An 18,142-nucleotide genomic window follows, 5' to 3' on the forward strand; every position below is an offset into this window, starting at 1 on the left:
GGAATTGGCAAAAGAGGAGCGACAGGCACTCTTTGGTTTGGCTTTCCTGCGAATTGGCATACTTTACAAGATTTGCAAAAGGCAGACACAGCAGACTTTATACCAGGCCAATAGAAGTATCTGGAAAGTCGATAGTACGTCTTTGTGACTCCTAGATGACCGGACATTACATGCTCATGAGCCAGCTTCAACACATGCGTGCGGTATCCAGAAGGCAAAACGATTTGCTGCACCATCTGACAGTTTTCATCGTCTTCGTCTGGCTTCCATCTACGCATCAGCAGTCCATTATCCCAGAAATACATTACCCCCGAGTTAGGTGTTTTCCCAAGATCTGTAGCTTTAGCACACTTAGCTAGTGTTGGGTCTTCTCTCTGCGCAACTATCAGATGTTCCCGGCTCACTTTAAAGGGGGGGTTTGGCTCTGAACAAGGATCAGGCATTGGCTCCGGTTCTGTGGTCAGCGTATACTCACATGGGGTAGTACCAGGGACTAGGAAAGAATCCGCAAGATCCACCACTTCCTTGAATTTATGTGCTTGTGCACGGGTCACTGCACAGGCAGGGAATGCCGAGGGATACAAAGTAACAAGGTTAGGCTTCTCCCCCACACTTGGGGTACGTGTCACTATTGGAAAAGGAAAAACTTCGCCCCCTGCTAAATCATTCCCTATGAGTACGTCTATGCCTTCTACAGGTAACTGTCGACGGACCCCCAGTTTAACAGCACCACTGACAAGACCTGATTTTAAGTGAACCGTATGCAAAGGTACATTAGCACAGAGCATCTCAATACCACGGACCAACACATCATGTCCTGTGTACGTTTCCGCAGAAAATGGTAGGCTACGCTCAAGAATAAAGGACTGCGCCGCCCCTGTATCTCTAAGCATTACTACTGGCTTAAACTCAGTATCCGGATATATAGAAACCATGCCCTCCAGAAGAAATGGCTGGTAACTTTCTACATCAGCCGGGCTTAACGTTGGTAAGGACTGAGCCAGTGCTACGTTCTTCGTTTTCGAACCCTTTTGCTTCCATCTGTGGCAGTCTGCAATCAAATGTTCAGGGCTTAGACAGAAAAAACATTCACGTCTCTCACTATTTAGCGACTTAAACCTACGAGCACCTTTTGGGAAATTTTCAGCTCCAACAGGGCGGGTTACAGGAGGAATCATGTTCAACGTATCGGCCGCATATGGCATGGCCAATCTTGTCTGCCGAGGAGCAGAGAAAACGGTACGATGGGTCAACACAAACTCGTCAGCCAAGACAGCAGCGTTAGACAGACAAGCAACTTTTTGCTCGTTCAAATGAACTACCACATTCTCTGGCACACAATTCTTAAAGTCTTCTAGCATGATTAACTCCTGTAATTGTTCCAGAGTTGTTATCTTGCTAGAGAGACACCATTTTTCAAAGAGAATCTTTTTCTCTCTTGCGAACTCTACGTAAGACTGTCTGGCTGTTTTCACATGTCGCCGAAATTTTTGCCGGTATGCCTCAGGGACAAGTTCAAATGCGCGCAAAACCGCTGCCTTGATTATATCATAATCAAGAGAAGACTCGATTGGCAGGGAAGAACAGACCTCCTGCGCTTTTCCAGTTAGGCTACACTGCAATAACAGAGCCCACATCTCTTTTGGCCACGCTAACTTTCCTGCAACTCGCTCAAATGTGACAAAATAGGAATCTACCTCCGCTTCCCTGAACGGCGGTACCAGTTTAATATATCGACTGGGGTCAAAAGGACCGGCAGGAGAGACATGGGTATGCTCATCCGCCAAAGGCCTACTAGGTGTCAATGTAGGAGAGGAAATTGAAGAGGTTTTGGTATCTGGCAACGGCACAGCCGTACGCTGAGCTTCCAAAGCCAATCTTTGCAACTTAATATCCCGCTCAGCCTCTATTTCAACAGTTCTCAATTTAATCATCTGAGCTTCACATTCCTGCTTCTTTATTTCCAATTCCAACTCTTTTAACCTCACCGCCAACCTAGGGTCCTGTAAAGCCACAAAGTCAGTTTCAGGCTGACCTTCACTATGTTCCTCTTTATCTGCTGCTACACGTTGCTCTACCTCCTCACCATCATCACTTTCACTTGCCAAAATTCCATCACTTACCAATTTGGCATACACCCTTTCTTTAATGACCTGTTTGGTAGCTTCTTTGACAATGAGGATATTAAAAAACTCTGCTATCTGAATAAGATCTCGCTTTCTACAGCGATTAAAGACGTCAATAGTCGGTGCAAGAGTAAACGAGACTAGATCAAATTCCATCTTTTAATCTCCCCACTATGCTCTCCTCTTTCACACAAAACAGAAAACAGCCAGCAATCAAGAACAAAGTTGTACTCACCAAAGTAGAGTTGCTTGCAAACGAATTTTCAAATTAAATAACGATGAGCTAATTGTCACAGGGCAAATGTATGTATTGCACATACCGCAAGCTTCACAACATTACACTAACGCATAGGACGAGCCCCCAATTGTTACGTCTCTCTCTCTATTTTTGTCTAGGGGTTCCATGAGGGACGTAACAAAACAAAAGAAAATGTTAAACATGGAGAAATCACCTTCTCTACTCCCAGCTCTGACCGCACTTTACACTGAACTTCCAGAAGAAATGACACAACACCCTTAGATTCTAACGCGGTCACAAAAGGGAAACAGAACAAATGTAAAGTATTTATAGTTTTATTAATAGGTTTAATAAAACCTTAGGGTAGGGCAGATCAGCTTATAACAAAACGGCAAACAAACAAATGGTAACCAAATCGTCAGGAGAGGGCCAGGCCAAAATAACAAACAAAACAAGGCTTCCTTAAGATTATGAGGAGCTACCTTCCCTAACAAACAAAAGGGATAAAACAAAAGACAGTCATCTTACCTCTCTCCCTGACTAATAGAAAAACAAGAGAAAAAGTTAGTGAGGTGAACCTCCAAACAAAATGGCACCCAACTCCCTACACCATTTACACCGTTTACACCGTTTACACCGTTTGTGGTGAGACCAACTCCACAGACAGGTCTCTACCATGAACACGCGCTGTGATAGCTCGCAGGGGAAGAATCCACCCTCCATCTGGTTTCCTTGCTGCCTTATACCCACTGCCAGGCTCCAGCTAATGGACATCAGCTGGGGATCGTTTGAGGGCTGCATGGCAGAGAGAGAGAGAGAGAGAAAGGCAGGAGGAGGGGAGAAAACATCACCAGCAAATGCACCATCACTATTACGTCAGGGGACGTAACAATGATATTCCTAAAATTGAGGTATCTGCCTAAAATTTCAAATTTGTTTTAACATCCTTAGAACTCTGGTAAAATGTAAAGTTTTACTACTCCAGGCCAATAAAATGGATTGTACTAAGTGTACTGCCAACAAAGTGATTTGTACTCAGTGTACTGTGTTGCCATCAAAGTAGATTTTAATAATTGTACTGCCAACAAAGTGATTTGTACTAAGTGTACTGTTTTGCCAACAAAGTGGATTGTACTAATTGTACTGTGTTGCCATATCCAGCATTAACTCTCATAACTTGGAATAATGCCTATGGCATGTCCAGCATTAATTGTGAAAACTTGAAATGGGCGTGGTTTGTAGAGAGAAAATCACCAAAACATTAACATACATGCTGTAAGGTTAGAGTCCTGCACCATTGGTTTCGGGAGTATTAAGGCATGTACTGTTTAATGCGTTTGTAGCAATAGGTATTCTTGTGCAGAGGCAATTTCATAGTCTATGAAGTTTACTGAGACGTGATTATTGCTGGTTGAAAACTTTAACCCAATACCCGCCAAAGATGACTTGAAATATAGTCAGCTGAGGCAATTTTTGTTAGTCTCTAAAGAGACTTGGGATTTTATGTCAAAAGAAATCTTTTATCCATGTGTGGATTGCAGGTCATAGGGGAATGGAGAATGATATTCCTAAAATTGAGGTATCTGCCTAAAATTTCAAATTTGTTTTAACATCCTTAGAACTCTGGTAAAATGTAAAGTTTTACTACTCCAGGCCAATAAAATGGATTGTACTAAGTGTACTGCCAACAAAGTGATTTGTACTCAGTGTACTGTGTTGCCATCAAAGTGGATTTTAATAATTGTACTGCCAACAAAGTGATTTGTACTAAGTGTACTGTTTTGCCAACAAAGTGGATTGTACTAATTGTACTGTGTTGCCATATCCAGCATTAACTCTCATAACTTGGAATAATGCCTATGGCATGTCCAGCATTAATTGTGAAAACTTGAAATGGGCGTGGTTTGTAGAGAGAAAATCACCAAAACATTAACATACATGCTGTAAGGTTAGAGTCCTGCACCATTGGTTTCGGGAGTATTAAGGCATGTACTGTTTAATGCGTTTGTAGCAATAGGTATTCTTGTGCAGAGGCAATTTCATAGTCTATGAAGTTTACTGAGACGTGATTATTGCTGGTTGAAAACTTTAACCCAATACCCGCCAAAGATGACTTGAAATATAGTCAGCTGAGGCAATTTTTGTTAGTCTCTAAAGAGACTTGGGATTTTATGTCAAAAGAAATCTTTTAACCATGTGTGGATTGCAGGTCATAGGGGAATGGAGAATGATATTCCTAAAATTGAGGTATCTGCCTAAAATTTCAAATTTGTTTTAACATCCTTAGAACTCTGGTAAAATGTAAAGTTTTACTACTCCAGGCCAATAAAATGGATTGTACTAAGTGTACTGCCAACAAAGTGATTTGTACTCAGTGTACTGTGTTGCCATCAAAGTGGATTTTAATAATTGTACTGCCAACAAAGTGATTTGTACTAAGTGTACTGTTTTGCCAACAAAGTGGATTGTACTAATTGTACTGTGTTGCCATATCCAGCATTAACTCTCATAACTTGGAATAATGCCTATGGCATGTCCAGCATTAATTGTGAAAACTTGAAATGGGCGTGGTTTGTAGAGAGAAAATCACCAAAACATTAACATACATGCTGTAAGGTTAGAGTCCTGCACCATTGGTTTCGGGAGTATTAAGGCATGTACTGTTTAATGCGTTTGTAGCAATAGGTATTCTTGTGCAGAGGCAATTTCATAGTCTATGAAGTTTACTGAGACGTGATTATTGCTGGTTGAAAACTTTAACCCAATACCCGCCAAAGATGACTTGAAATATAGTCAGCTGAGGCAATTTTTGTTAGTCTCTAAAGAGACTTGGGATTTTATGTCAAAAGAAATCTTTTAACCATGTGTGGATTGCAGGTCATAGGGGAATGGAGAATGATATTCCTAAAATTGAGGTATCTGCCTAAAATTTCAAATTTGTTTTAACATCCTTAGAACTCTGGTAAAATGTAAAGTTTTACTACTCCAGGCCAATAAAATGGATTGTACTAAGTGTACTGCCAACAAAGTGATTTGTACTCAGTGTACTGTGTTGCCATCAAAGTGGATTTTAATAATTGTACTGCCAACAAAGTGATTTGTACTAAGTGTACTGTTTTGCCAACAAAGTGGATTGTACTAATTGTACTGTGTTGCCATATCCAGCATTAACTCTCATAACTTGGAATAATGCCTATGGCATGTCCAGCATTAATTGTGAAAACTTGAAATGGGCGTGGTTTGTAGAGAGAAAATCACCAAAACATTAACATACATGCTGTAAGGTTAGAGTCCTGCACCATTGGTTTCGGGAGTATTAAGGCATGTACTGTTTAATGCGTTTGTAGCAATAGGTATTCTTGTGCAGAGGCAATTTCATAGTCTATGAAGTTTACTGAGACGTGATTATTGCTGGTTGAAAACTTTAACCCAATACCCGCCAAAGATGACTTGAAATATAGTCAGCTGAGGCAATTTTTGTTAGTCTCTAAAGAGACTTGGGATTTTATGTCAAAAGAAATCTTTTATCCATGTGTGGATTGCAGGTCATAGGGGAATAGAGAATGATATTGCTAAAATGGAGGTATCTGCCTAAAATTTCAAATTTGTTTTAACATCCTTAGAACTCTAGTAAAGTGTAAAGCTCTACTACTCCAGGGCAATAAAATGGATTGTACTAAGTGTACTGCCAACAAAGTGATTTGTACTAAGTGTACTGTTTTGCCAACAAAGTGGATTGTACTAATTGTACTGTGTTGCCATATCCAGCATTAACTCTCATAACTTGGAATAATGCCTATGGCATGTCCAGCATTAATTGTGAAAACTTGAAATGGGCATGGTTTGTAGCGAGAAAATCACCAAAACATTAACATACATGCTGTAAGGTTAGAGTCCTGCACCATTGGTTTCGGGAGTATTAAGGCATGTACTGTTTAATGCGTTTGTAGCAATAGGTATTCTTGTGCAGAGGCAATTTCATAGTCTATGAAGTTTACTGAGACGTGATTATTGCTGGTTGAAAACTTTAACCCAATACCCGCCAAAGATGACTTGAAATATAGTCAGCTGAGGCAATTTTTGTTAGTCTCTAAAGAGACTTGGGATTTTATGTCAAAAGAAATCTTTTATCCATGTGTGGATTGCAGGTCATAGGGGAATAGAGAATGATATTGCTAAAATTGAGGTATCTGCCTAAAATTTCAAATTTGTTTTAACATCCTTAGAACTCTAGTAAAGTGTAAAGCTCTACTACTCCAGGGCAATAAAATGGATTGTACTAAGTGTACTGCCAACAAAGTGATTTGTACTAAGTGTACTGTTTTGCCAACAAAGTGGATTGTACTAATTGTACTGTGTTGCCATATCCAGCATTAACTCTCATAACTTGGAATAATGCCTATGGCATGTCCAGCATTAATTGTGAAAACTTGAAATGGGCATGGTTTGTAGCGAGAAAATCACCAAAACATTAACATACATGCTGTAAGGTTAGAGTCCTGCACCATTGGTTTCGGGAGTATTAAGGCATGTACTGTTTAATGCGTTTGTAGCAATAGGTATTCTTGTGCAGAGGCAATTTCATAGTCTATGAAGTTTACTGAGACGTGATTATTGCTGGTTGAAAACTTTAACCCAATACCCGCCAAAGATGACTTGAAATATAGTCAGCTGAGGCAATTTTTGTTAGTCTCTAAAGAGACTTGGGATTTTATGTCAAAAGAAATCTTTTAACCATGTGTGGATTGCAGGTCATAGTGGAATAGAGAATGATATTCCTAAAATTGAGGTATCTGCCTAAAATTTCAAATTTGTTTTAACATCCTTAGAACTCTGGTAAAGTGTAAAGCTCTACTACTCCAGGCCAATAAAATGGATTGTACTAAGTGTACTGCCAACAAAGTGATTTGTACTCAGTGTACTGTGTTGCCATCAAAGTGGATTTTAATAATTGTACTGCCAACAAAGTGATTTGTACTAAGTGTACTGTTTTGCCAACAAAGTGGATTGTACTAATTGTACTGTGTTGCCATATCCAGCATTAACTCTCATAACTTGGAATAATGCCTATGGCATGTCCAGCATTAATTGTGAAAACTTGAAATGGGCGTGGTTTGTAGAGAGAAAATCACCAAAACATTAACATACATGCTGTAAGGTTAGAGTCCTGCACCATTGGTTTCGGGAGTATTAAGGCATGTACTGTTTAATGCGTTTGTAGCAATAGGTATTCTTGTGCAGAGGCATTTTCATAGTCTATGAAGTTTACTGAGACGTGATTATTGCTGGTTGAAAACTTTAACCCAATACCCGCCAAAGATGACTTGAAATATAGTCAGCTGAGGCAATTTTTGTTAGTCTCTAAAGAGACTTGGGATTTTATGTCAAAAGAAATCTTTTATCCATGTGTGGATTGCAGGTCATAGGGGAATAGAGAATGATATTGCTAAAATTGAGGTATCTGCCTAAAATTTCAAATTTGTTTTAACATCCTTAGAACTCTAGTAAAATGTAAAGTTTTACTACTCCAGGCCAATAAAATGGATTGTACTAAGTGTACTGCCAACAAAGTGATTTGTACTCAGTGTACTGTGTTGCCATCAAAGTGGATTTTAATAATTGTACTGCCAACAAAGTGATTTGTACTAAGTGTACTGTTTTGCCAACAAAGTGGATTGTACTAATTGTACTGTGTTGCCATATCCAGCATTAACTCTCATAACTTGGAATAATGCCTATGGCATGTCCAGCATTAATTGTGAAAACTTGAAATGGGCGTGGTTTGTAGAGAGAAAATCACCAAAACATTAACATACATGCTGTAAGGTTAGAGTCCTGCACCATTGGTTTCGGGAGTATTAAGGCATGTACTGTTTAATGCGTTTGTAGCAATAGGTATTCTTGTGCAGAGGCAATTTCATAGTCTATGAAGTTTACTGAGACGTGATTATTGCTGGTTGAAAACTTTAACCCAATACCCGCCAAAGATGACTTGAAATATAGTCAGCTGAGGCAATTTTTGTTAGTCTCTAAAGAGACTTGGGATTTTATGTCAAAAGAAATCTTTTAACCATGTGTGGATTGCAGGTCATAGGGGAATGGAGAATGATATTCCTAAAATTGAGGTATCTGCCTAAAATTTCAAATTTGTTTTAACATCCTTAGAACTCTGGTAAAATGTAAAGTTTTACTACTCCAGGCCAATAAAATGGATTGTACTAAGTGTACTGCCAACAAAGTGATTTGTACTCAGTGTACTGTGTTGCCATCAAAGTGGATTTTAATAATTGTACTGCCAACAAAGTGATTTGTACTAAGTGTACTGTTTTGCCAACAAAGTGGATTGTACTAATTGTACTGTGTTGCCATATCCAGCATTAACTCTCATAACTTGGAATAATGCCTATGGCATGTCCAGCATTAATTGTGAAAACTTGAAATGGGCGTGGTTTGTAGAGAGAAAATCACCAAAACATTAACATACATGCTGTAAGGTTAGAGTCCTGCACCATTGGTTTCGGGAGTATTAAGGCATGTACTGTTTAATGCGTTTGTAGCAATAGGTATTCTTGTGCAGAGGCAATTTCATAGTCTATGAAGTTTACTGAGACGTGATTATTGCTGGTTGAAAACTTTAACCCAATACCCGCCAAAGATGACTTGAAATATAGTCAGCTGAGGCAATTTTTGTTAGTCTCTAAAGAGACTTGGGATTTTATGTCAAAAGAAATCTTTTAACCATGTGTGGATTGCAGGTCATAGGGGAATGGAGAATGATATTCCTAAAATTGAGGTATCTGCCTAAAATTTCAAATTTGTTTTAACATCCTTAGAACTCTGGTAAAATGTAAAGTTTTACTACTCCAGGCCAATAAAATGGATTGTACTAAGTGTACTGCCAACAAAGTGATTTGTACTCAGTGTACTGTGTTGCCATCAAAGTGGATTTTAATAATTGTACTGCCAACAAAGTGATTTGTACTAAGTGTACTGTTTTGCCAACAAAGTGGATTGTACTAATTGTACTGTGTTGCCATATCCAGCATTAACTCTCATAACTTGGAATAATGCCTATGGCATGTCCAGCATTAATTGTGAAAACTTGAAATGGGCGTGGTTTGTAGAGAGAAAATCACCAAAACATTAACATACATGCTGTAAGGTTAGAGTCCTGCACCATTGGTTTCGGGAGTATTAAGGCATGTACTGTTTAATGCGTTTGTAGCAATAGGTATTCTTGTGCAGAGGCAATTTCATAGTCTATGAAGTTTACTGAGACGTGATTATTGCTGGTTGAAAACTTTAACCCAATACCCGCCAAAGATGACTTGAAATATAGTCAGCTGAGGCAATTTTTGTTAGTCTCTAAAGAGACTTGGGATTTTATGTCAAAAGAAATCTTTTATCCATGTGTGGATTGCAGGTCATAGGGGAATAGAGAATGATATTGCTAAAATGGAGGTATCTGCCTAAAATTTCAAATTTGTTTTAACATCCTTAGAACTCTAGTAAAGTGTAAAGCTCTACTACTCCAGGGCAATAAAATGGATTGTACTAAGTGTACTGCCAACAAAGTGATTTGTACTAAGTGTACTGTTTTGCCAACAAAGTGGATTGTACTAATTGTACTGTGTTGCCATATCCAGCATTAACTCTCATAACTTGGAATAATGCCTATGGCATGTCCAGCATTAATTGTGAAAACTTGAAATGGGCATGGTTTGTAGCGAGAAAATCACCAAAACATTAACATACATGCTGTAAGGTTAGAGTCCTGCACCATTGGTTTCGGGAGTATTAAGGCATGTACTGTTTAATGCGTTTGTAGCAATAGGTATTCTTGTGCAGAGGCAATTTCATAGTCTATGAAGTTTACTGAGACGTGATTATTGCTGGTTGAAAACTTTAACCCAATACCCGCCAAAGATGACTTGAAATATAGTCAGCTGAGGCAATTTTTGTTAGTCTCTAAAGAGACTTGGGATTCTATGTCAAAAGAAATCTTTTATCCATGTGTGGATTGCAGGTCATAGGGGAATAGAGAATGATATTGCTAAAATTGAGGTATCTGCCTAAAATTTCAAATTTGTTTTAACATCCTTAGAACTCTAGTAAAGTGTAAAGCTCTACTACTCCAGGGCAATAAAATGGATTGTACTAAGTGTACTGCCAACAAAGTGATTTGTACTAAGTGTACTGTTTTGCCAACAAAGTGGATTGTACTAATTGTACTGTGTTGCCATATCCAGCATTAACTCTCATAACTTGGAATAATGCCTATGGCATGTCCAGCATTAATTGTGAAAACTTGAAATGGGCATGGTTTGTAGCGAGAAAATCACCAAAACATTAACATACATGCTGTAAGGTTAGAGTCCTGCACCATTGGTTTCGGGAGTATTAAGGCATGTACTGTTTAATGCGTTTGTAGCAATAGGTATTCTTGTGCAGAGGCAATTTCATAGTCTATGAAGTTTACTGAGACGTGATTATTGCTGGTTGAAAACTTTAACCCAATACCCGCCAAAGATGACTTGAAATATAGTCAGCTGAGGCAATTTTTGTTAGTCTCTAAAGAGACTTGGGATTTTATGTCAAAAGAAATCTTTTAACCATGTGTGGATTGCAGGTCATAGTGGAATAGAGAATGATATTCCTAAAATTGAGGTATCTGCCTAAAATTTCAAATTTGTTTTAACATCCTTAGAACTCTGGTAAAGTGTAAAGCTCTACTACTCCAGGCCAATAAAATGGATTGTACTAAGTGTACTGCCAACAAAGTGATTTGTACTCAGTGTACTGTGTTGCCATCAAAGTGGATTTTAATAATTGTACTGCCAACAAAGTGATTTGTACTAAGTGTACTGTTTTGCCAACAAAGTGGATTGTACTAATTGTACTGTGTTGCCATATCCAGCATTAACTCTCATAACTTGGAATAATGCCTATGGCATGTCCAGCATTAATTGTGAAAACTTGAAATGGGCGTGGTTTGTAGAGAGAAAATCACCAAAACATTAACATACATGCTGTAAGGTTAGAGTCCTGCACCATTGGTTTCGGGAGTATTAAGGCATGTACTGTTTAATGCGTTTGTAGCAATAGGTATTCTTGTGCAGAGGCAATTTCATAGTCTATGAAGTTTACTGAGACGTGATTATTGCTGGTTGAAAACTTTAACCCAATACCCGCCAAAGATGACTTGAAATATAGTCAGCTGAGGCAATTTTTGTTAGTCTCTAAAGAGACTTGGGATTTTATGTCAAAAGAAATCTTTTATCCATGTGTGGATTGCAGGTCATAGGGGAATAGAGAATGATATTGCTAAAATTGAGGTATCTGCCTAAAATTTCAAATTTGTTTTAACATCCTTAGAACTCTAGTAAAGTGTAAAGCTCTACTACTCCAGGGCAATAAAATGGATTGTACTAAGTGTACTGCCAACAAAGTGATTTGTACTAAGTGTACTGTTTTGCCAACAAAGTGGATTGTACTAATTGTACTGTGTTGCCATATCCAGCATTAACTCTCATAACTTGGAATAATGCCTATGGCATGTCCAGCATTAATTGTGAAAACTTGAAATGGGCGTGGTTTGTAGAGAGAAAATCACCAAAACATTAACATACATGCTGTAAGGTTAGAGTCCTGCACCATTGGTTTCGGGAGTATTAAGGCATGTACTGTTTAATGCGTTTGTAGCAATAGGTATTCTTGTGCAGAGGCAATTTCATAGTCTATGAAGTTTACTGAGACGTGATTATTGCTGGTTGAAAACTTTAACCCAATACCCGCCAAAGATGACTTGAAATATAGTCAGCTGAGGCAATTTTTGTTAGTCTCTAAAGAGACTTGGGATTTTATGTCAAAAGAAATCTTTTAACCATGTGTGGATTGCAGGTCATAGGGGAATGGAGAATGATATTCCTAAAATTGAGGTATCTGCCTAAAATTTCAAATTTGTTTTAACATCCTTAGAACTCTGGTAAAATGTAAAGTTTTACTACTCCAGGCCAATAAAATGGATTGTACTAAGTGTACTGCCAACAAAGTGATTTGTACTCAGTGTACTGTGTTGCCATCAAAGTGGATTTTAATAATTGTACTGCTAACAAAGTGATTTGTACTAAGTGTACTGTTTTGCCAACAAAGTGGATTGTACTAATTGTACTGTGTTGCCATATCCAGCATTAACTCTCATAACTTGGAATAATGCCTATGGCATGTCCAGCATTAATTGTGAAAACTTGAAATGGGCGTGGTTTGTAGAGAGAAAATCACCAAAACATTAACATACATGCTGTAAGGTTAGAGTCCTGCACCATTGGTTTCGGGAGTATTAAGGCATGTACTGTTTAATGCGTTTGTAGCAATAGGTATTCTTGTGCAGAGGCAATTTCATAGTCTATGAAGTTTACTGAGACGTGATTATTGCTGGTTGAAAACTTTAACCCAATACCCGCCAAAGATGACTTGAAATATAGTCAGCTGAGGCAATTTTTGTTAGTCTCTAAAGAGACTTGGGATTTTATGTCAAAAGAAATCTTTTATCCATGTGTGGATTGCAGGTCATAGGGGAATAGAGAATGATATTGCTAAAATGGAGGTATCTGCCTAAAATTTCAAATTTGTTTTAACATCCTTAGAACTCTAGTAAAGTGTAAAGCTCTACTACTCCAGGGCAATAAAATGGATTGTACTAAGTGTACTGCCAACAAAGTGATTTGTACTAAGTGTACTGTTTTGCCAACAAAGTGGATTGTACTAATTGTACTGTGTTGCCATATCCAGCATTAACTCTCATAACTTGGAATAATGCCTATGGCATGTCCAGCATTAATTGTGAAAACTTGAAATGGGCGTGGTTTGTAGAGAGAAAATCACCAAAACATTAACATACATGCTGTAAGGTTAGAGTCCTGCACCATTGGTTTCGGGAGTATTAAGGCATGTACTGTTTAATGCGTTTGTAGCAATAGGTATTCTTGTGCAGAGGCAATTTCATAGTCTATGAAGTTTACTGAGACGTGATTATTGCTGGTTGAAAACTTTAAGCCAATACCCGCCAAAGATGACTTGAAATATAGTCAGCTGAGGCAATTTTTGTTAGTCTCTAAAGAGACTTGGGATTTTATGTCAAAAGAAATCTTTTAACCATGTGTGGATTGCAGGTCATAGTGGAATAGAGAATGATATTCCTAAAATTGAGGTATCTGCCTAAAATTTCAAATTTGTTTTAACATCCTTAGAACTCTGGTAAAGTGTAAAGCTCTACTACTCCAGGCCAATAAAATGGATTGTACTAAGTGTACTGCCAACAAAGTGATTTGTACTCAGTGTACTGTGTTGCCATCAAAGTGGATTTTAATAATTGTACTGCCAACAAAGTGATTTGTACTAAGTGTACTGTTTTGCCAACAAAGTGGATTGTACTAATTGTACTGTGTTGCCATATCCAGCATTAACTCTCATAACTTGGAATAATGCCTATGGCATGTCCAGCATTAATTGTGAAAACTTGAAATGGGCGTGGTTTGTAGAGAGAAAATCACCAAAACATTAACATACATGCTGTAAGGTTAGAGTCCTGCACCATTGGTTTCGGGAGTATTAAGGCATGTACTGTTTAATGCGTTTGTAGCAATAGGTATTCTTGTGCAGAGGCAATTTCATAGTCTATGAAGTTTACTGAGACGTGATTATTGCTGGTTGAAAACTTTAACCCAATACCCGCCAAAGATGACTTGAAATATAGTCAGCTGAGGCAATTTTTGTTAGTCTCTAAAGAGACTTGGGATTTTATGTCAAAAGAAATCTTTTATCCATGTGTGGATTGCAGGTCATAGGGGAATAGAGAATGATATTGCTAAAATTGAGGTATCTGCCTAAAATTTCAAATTTGTTTTAACATCCTTAGAACTCTAGTAAAGTGTAAAGCTCTACTACTCCAGGGCAATAAAATGGATTGTACTAAGTGTACTGCCAACAAAGTGATTTGTACTAAGTGTACTGTTTTGCCAACAAAGTGGATTGTACTAATTGTACTGTGTTGCCATATCCAGCATTAACTCTCATAACTTGGAATAATGCCTATGGCATGTCCAGCATTAATTGTGAAAACTTGAAATGGGCATGGTTTGTAGCGAGAAAATCACCAAAACATTAACATACATGCTGTAAGGTTAGAGTCCTGCACCATTGGTTTCGGGAGTATTAAGGCATGTACTGTTTAATGCGTTTGTAGCAATAGGTATTCTTGTGCAGAGGCAATTTCATAGTCTATGAAGTTTACTGAGACGTGATTATTGCTGGTTGAAAACTTTAACCCAATACCCGCCAAAGATGACTTGAAATATAGTCAGCTGAGGCAATTTTTGTTAGTCTCTAAAGAGACTTGGGATTTTATGTCAAAAGAAATCTTTTATCCATGTGTGGATTGCAGGTCATAGTGGAATAGAGAATGATATTCCTAAAATTGAGGTATCTGCCTAAAATTTCAAATTTGTTTTAACATCCTTAGAACTCTGGTAAAGTGTAAAGCTCTACTACTCCAGGCCAATAAAATGGATTGTACTAAGTGTACTGCCAACAAAGTGATTTGTACTCAGTGTACTGTGTTGCCATCAAAGTGGATTTTAATAATTGTACTGCCAACAAAGTGATTTGTACTAAGTGTACTGTTTAGCCAACAAAGTGGATTGTACTAATTGTACTGTGTTGCCATATCCAGCATTAACTCTCATAACTTGGAATAATGCCTATGGCATGTCCAGCATTAATTGTGAAAACTTGAAATGGGCGTGGTTTGTAGAGAGAAAATCACCAAAACATTAACATACATGCTGTAAGGTTAGAGTCCTGCACCATTGGTTTCGGGAGTATTAAGGCATGTACTGTTTAATGCGTTTGTAGCAATAGGTATTCTTGTGCAGAGGCAATTTCATAGTCTATGAAGTTTACTGAGACGTGATTATTGCTGGTTGAAAACTTTAACCCAATACCCGCCAAAGATGACTTGAAATATAGTCAGCTGAGGCAATTTTTGTTAGTCTCTAAAGAGACTTGGGATTTTATGTCAAAAGAAATCTTTTAACCATGTGTGGATTGCAGGTCATAGGGGAATGGAGAATGATATTCCTAAAATTGAGGTATCTGCCTAAAATTTCAAATTTGTTTTAACATCCTTAGAACTCTGGTAAAATGTAAAGTTTTACTACTCCAGGCCAATAAAATGGATTGTACTAAGTGTACTGCCAACAAAGTGATTTGTACTCAGTGTACTGTGTTGCCATCAAAGTGGATTTTAATAATTGTACTGCCAACAAAGTGATTTGTACTAAGTGTACTGTTTTGCCAACAAAGTGGATTGTACTAATTGTACTGTGTTGCCATATCCAGCATTAACTCTCATAACTTGGAATAATGCCTATGGCATGTCCAGCATTAATTGTGAAAACTTGAAATGGGCGTGGTTTGTAGAGAGAAAATCACCAAAACATTAACATACATGCTGTAAGGTTAGAGTCCTGCACCATTGGTTTCGGGAGTATTAAGGCATGTACTGTTTAATGCGTTTGTAGCAATAGGTATTCTTGTGCAGAGGCAATTTCATAGTCTATGAAGTTTACTGAGACGTGATTATTGCTGGTTGAAAACTTTAACCCAATACCCGCCAAAGATGACTTGAAATATAGTCAGCTGAGGCAATTTTTGTTAGTCTCTAAAGAGACTTGGGATTTTATGTCAAAAGAAATCTTTTATCCATGTGTGGATTGCAGGTCATAGGGGAATAGAGAATGATATTGCTAAAATTGAGGTATCTGCCTAAAATTTCAAATTTGTTTTAACATCCTTAGAACTCTAGTAAAGTGTAAAGCTCTACTACTCCAGGGCAATAAAATGGATTGTACTAAGTGTACTGCCAACAAAGTGATTTGTACTAAGTGTACTGTTTTGCCAACAAAGTGGATTGTACTAATTGTACTGTGTTGCCATATCCAGCATTAACTCTCATAACTTGGAATAATGCCTATGGCATGTCCAGCATTAATTGTGAAAACTTGAAATGGGCATGGTTTGTAGCGAGAAAATCACCAAAACATTAACATACATGCTGTAAGGTTAGAGTCCTGCACCATTGGTTTCGGGAGTATTAAGGCATGTACTGTTTAATGCGTTTGTAGCAATAGGTATTCTTGTGCAGAGGCAATTTCATAGTCTATGAAGTTTACTGAGACGTGATTATTGCTGGTTGAAAACTTTAACCCAATACCCGCCAAAGATGACTTGAAATATAGTCAGCTGAGGCAATTTTTGTTAGTCTCTAAAGAGACTTGGGATTTTATGTCAAAAGAAATCTTTTAACCATGTGTGGATTGCAGGTCATAGGGGAATGGAGAATGATATTCCTAAAATTGAGGTATCTGCCTAAAATTTCAAATTTGTTTTAACATCCTTAGAACTCTGGTAAAATGTAAAGTTTTACTACTCCAGGCCAATAAAATGGATTGTACTAAGTGTACTGCCAACAAAGTGATTTGTACTCAGTGTACTGTGTTGCCATCAAAGTGGATTTTAATAATTGTACTGCCAACAAAGTGATTTGTACTAAGTGTACTGTTTTGCCAACAAAGTGGATTGTACTAATTGTACTGTGTTGCCATATCCAGCATTAACTCTCATAACTTGGAATAATGCCTATGGCATGTCCAGCATTAATTGTGAAAACTTGAAATGGGCGTGGTTTGTAGAGAGAAAATCACCAAAACATTAACATACATGCTGTAAGGTTAGAGTCCTGCACCATTGGTTTCGGGAGTATTAAGGCATGTACTGTTTAATGCGTTTGTAGCAATAGGTATTCTTGTGCAGAGGCAATTTCATAGTCTATGAAGTTTACTGAGACGTGATTATTGCTGGTTGAAAACTTTAACCCAATACCCGCCAAAGATGACTTGAAATATAGTCAGCTGAGGCAATTTTTGTTAGTCTCTAAAGAGACTTGGGATTTTATGTCAAAAGAAATCTTTTAACCATGTGTGGATTGCAGGTCATAGTGGAATAGAGAATGATATTCCTAAAATTGAGGTATCTGCCTAAAATTTCAAATTTGTTTTAACATCCTTAGAACTCTGGTAAAGTGTAAAGCTCTACTACTCCAGGCCAATAAAATGGATTGTACTAAGTGTACTGCCAACAAAGTGATTTGTACTCAGTGTACTGTTTTGCCAACAAAGTGGATTGTACTAATTGTACTGTGTTGCCATATCCAGCATTAACTCTCATAACTTGGAATAATGCCTATGGCATGTCCAGCATTAATTGTGAAAACTTGAAATGGGCATGGTTTGTAGCGAGAAAATCACCAAAACATTAACATACATGCTGTAAGGTTAGAGTCCTGCACCATTGGTTTCGGGAGTATTAAGGCATGTACTGTTTAATGCGTTTGTAGCAATAGGTATTCTTGTGCAGAGGCAATTTCATAGTCTATGAAGTTTACTGAGACGTGATTATTGCTGGTTGAAAACTTTAACCCAATACCCGCCAAAGATGACTTGAAATATAGTCAGCTGAGGCAATTTTTGTTAGTCTCTAAAGAGACTTGGGATTTTATGTCAAAAGAAATCTTTTAACCATGTGTGGATAGCAGGTCATAGGGGAATGGAGAATGATATTCCTAAAATTGAGGTATCTGCCTAAAATTTCAAATTTGTTTTAACATCCTTAGAACTCTGGTAAAATGTAAAGTTTTACTACTCCAGGCCAATAAAATGGA

At 37.9% G+C, this 18,142-nt stretch overlaps 23 non-coding genes across 23 annotated transcripts; all 23 read left to right on the top strand.

Moving 5' to 3' along the window:
• Positions 1-3,715: 3,715 nt before the first annotated feature.
• Positions 3,716-3,856, top strand: LOC134127469 (U4 spliceosomal RNA). The gene has a single exon (XR_009956185.1). It is a non-coding gene; the product is annotated as a U4 spliceosomal RNA (small nuclear RNA).
• A 527-nt stretch (positions 3,857-4,383) lies between these two features.
• LOC134127470 (U4 spliceosomal RNA) lies at positions 4,384-4,524 on the top strand. The gene has a single exon (XR_009956186.1). It is a non-coding gene; the product is annotated as a U4 spliceosomal RNA (small nuclear RNA).
• A 527-nt stretch (positions 4,525-5,051) lies between these two features.
• LOC134127472 (U4 spliceosomal RNA) lies at positions 5,052-5,192 on the top strand. Its single transcript, XR_009956188.1, has one exon. It is a non-coding gene; the product is annotated as a U4 spliceosomal RNA (small nuclear RNA).
• Positions 5,193-5,719: 527 nt separating this feature from the next.
• Positions 5,720-5,860, top strand: LOC134127473 (U4 spliceosomal RNA). Its single transcript, XR_009956189.1, has one exon. It is a non-coding gene; the product is annotated as a U4 spliceosomal RNA (small nuclear RNA).
• A 462-nt stretch (positions 5,861-6,322) lies between these two features.
• Positions 6,323-6,463, top strand: LOC134127474 (U4 spliceosomal RNA). The gene has a single exon (XR_009956190.1). It is a non-coding gene; the product is annotated as a U4 spliceosomal RNA (small nuclear RNA).
• Positions 6,464-6,925: 462 nt separating this feature from the next.
• Positions 6,926-7,066, top strand: LOC134127475 (U4 spliceosomal RNA). The gene has a single exon (XR_009956191.1). It is a non-coding gene; the product is annotated as a U4 spliceosomal RNA (small nuclear RNA).
• Positions 7,067-7,593: 527 nt separating this feature from the next.
• LOC134127442 (U4 spliceosomal RNA) lies at positions 7,594-7,734 on the top strand. The gene has a single exon (XR_009956158.1). It is a non-coding gene; the product is annotated as a U4 spliceosomal RNA (small nuclear RNA).
• A 527-nt stretch (positions 7,735-8,261) lies between these two features.
• LOC134127476 (U4 spliceosomal RNA) lies at positions 8,262-8,402 on the top strand. The gene has a single exon (XR_009956192.1). It is a non-coding gene; the product is annotated as a U4 spliceosomal RNA (small nuclear RNA).
• Positions 8,403-8,929: 527 nt separating this feature from the next.
• LOC134127477 (U4 spliceosomal RNA) lies at positions 8,930-9,070 on the top strand. The gene has a single exon (XR_009956193.1). It is a non-coding gene; the product is annotated as a U4 spliceosomal RNA (small nuclear RNA).
• A 527-nt stretch (positions 9,071-9,597) lies between these two features.
• On the top strand, positions 9,598-9,738 carry LOC134127478 (U4 spliceosomal RNA). Its single transcript, XR_009956194.1, has one exon. It is a non-coding gene; the product is annotated as a U4 spliceosomal RNA (small nuclear RNA).
• A 462-nt stretch (positions 9,739-10,200) lies between these two features.
• On the top strand, positions 10,201-10,341 carry LOC134127479 (U4 spliceosomal RNA). Its single transcript, XR_009956195.1, has one exon. It is a non-coding gene; the product is annotated as a U4 spliceosomal RNA (small nuclear RNA).
• A 462-nt stretch (positions 10,342-10,803) lies between these two features.
• LOC134127480 (U4 spliceosomal RNA) lies at positions 10,804-10,944 on the top strand. Its single transcript, XR_009956196.1, has one exon. It is a non-coding gene; the product is annotated as a U4 spliceosomal RNA (small nuclear RNA).
• A 527-nt stretch (positions 10,945-11,471) lies between these two features.
• LOC134127481 (U4 spliceosomal RNA) lies at positions 11,472-11,612 on the top strand. Its single transcript, XR_009956197.1, has one exon. It is a non-coding gene; the product is annotated as a U4 spliceosomal RNA (small nuclear RNA).
• A 462-nt stretch (positions 11,613-12,074) lies between these two features.
• LOC134127483 (U4 spliceosomal RNA) lies at positions 12,075-12,215 on the top strand. The gene has a single exon (XR_009956199.1). It is a non-coding gene; the product is annotated as a U4 spliceosomal RNA (small nuclear RNA).
• Positions 12,216-12,742: 527 nt separating this feature from the next.
• On the top strand, positions 12,743-12,883 carry LOC134127484 (U4 spliceosomal RNA). Its single transcript, XR_009956200.1, has one exon. It is a non-coding gene; the product is annotated as a U4 spliceosomal RNA (small nuclear RNA).
• A 462-nt stretch (positions 12,884-13,345) lies between these two features.
• Positions 13,346-13,486, top strand: LOC134127443 (U4 spliceosomal RNA). The gene has a single exon (XR_009956159.1). It is a non-coding gene; the product is annotated as a U4 spliceosomal RNA (small nuclear RNA).
• A 527-nt stretch (positions 13,487-14,013) lies between these two features.
• LOC134127485 (U4 spliceosomal RNA) lies at positions 14,014-14,154 on the top strand. The gene has a single exon (XR_009956201.1). It is a non-coding gene; the product is annotated as a U4 spliceosomal RNA (small nuclear RNA).
• A 462-nt stretch (positions 14,155-14,616) lies between these two features.
• Positions 14,617-14,757, top strand: LOC134127486 (U4 spliceosomal RNA). The gene has a single exon (XR_009956202.1). It is a non-coding gene; the product is annotated as a U4 spliceosomal RNA (small nuclear RNA).
• A 527-nt stretch (positions 14,758-15,284) lies between these two features.
• Positions 15,285-15,425, top strand: LOC134127487 (U4 spliceosomal RNA). Its single transcript, XR_009956203.1, has one exon. It is a non-coding gene; the product is annotated as a U4 spliceosomal RNA (small nuclear RNA).
• A 527-nt stretch (positions 15,426-15,952) lies between these two features.
• On the top strand, positions 15,953-16,093 carry LOC134127359 (U4 spliceosomal RNA). Its single transcript, XR_009956075.1, has one exon. It is a non-coding gene; the product is annotated as a U4 spliceosomal RNA (small nuclear RNA).
• A 462-nt stretch (positions 16,094-16,555) lies between these two features.
• LOC134127360 (U4 spliceosomal RNA) lies at positions 16,556-16,696 on the top strand. Its single transcript, XR_009956076.1, has one exon. It is a non-coding gene; the product is annotated as a U4 spliceosomal RNA (small nuclear RNA).
• Positions 16,697-17,223: 527 nt separating this feature from the next.
• On the top strand, positions 17,224-17,364 carry LOC134127361 (U4 spliceosomal RNA). The gene has a single exon (XR_009956077.1). It is a non-coding gene; the product is annotated as a U4 spliceosomal RNA (small nuclear RNA).
• A 462-nt stretch (positions 17,365-17,826) lies between these two features.
• On the top strand, positions 17,827-17,967 carry LOC134127362 (U4 spliceosomal RNA). The gene has a single exon (XR_009956078.1). It is a non-coding gene; the product is annotated as a U4 spliceosomal RNA (small nuclear RNA).
• Positions 17,968-18,142: the final 175 nt, after the last annotated feature.

The sequence above is a fragment of the Pungitius pungitius genome, chromosome 4 (genome assembly GCF_949316345.1).
Source record: "Pungitius pungitius chromosome 4, fPunPun2.1, whole genome shotgun sequence".
Classification (NCBI taxonomy): domain Eukaryota; kingdom Metazoa; phylum Chordata; class Actinopteri; order Perciformes; family Gasterosteidae; genus Pungitius; species Pungitius pungitius.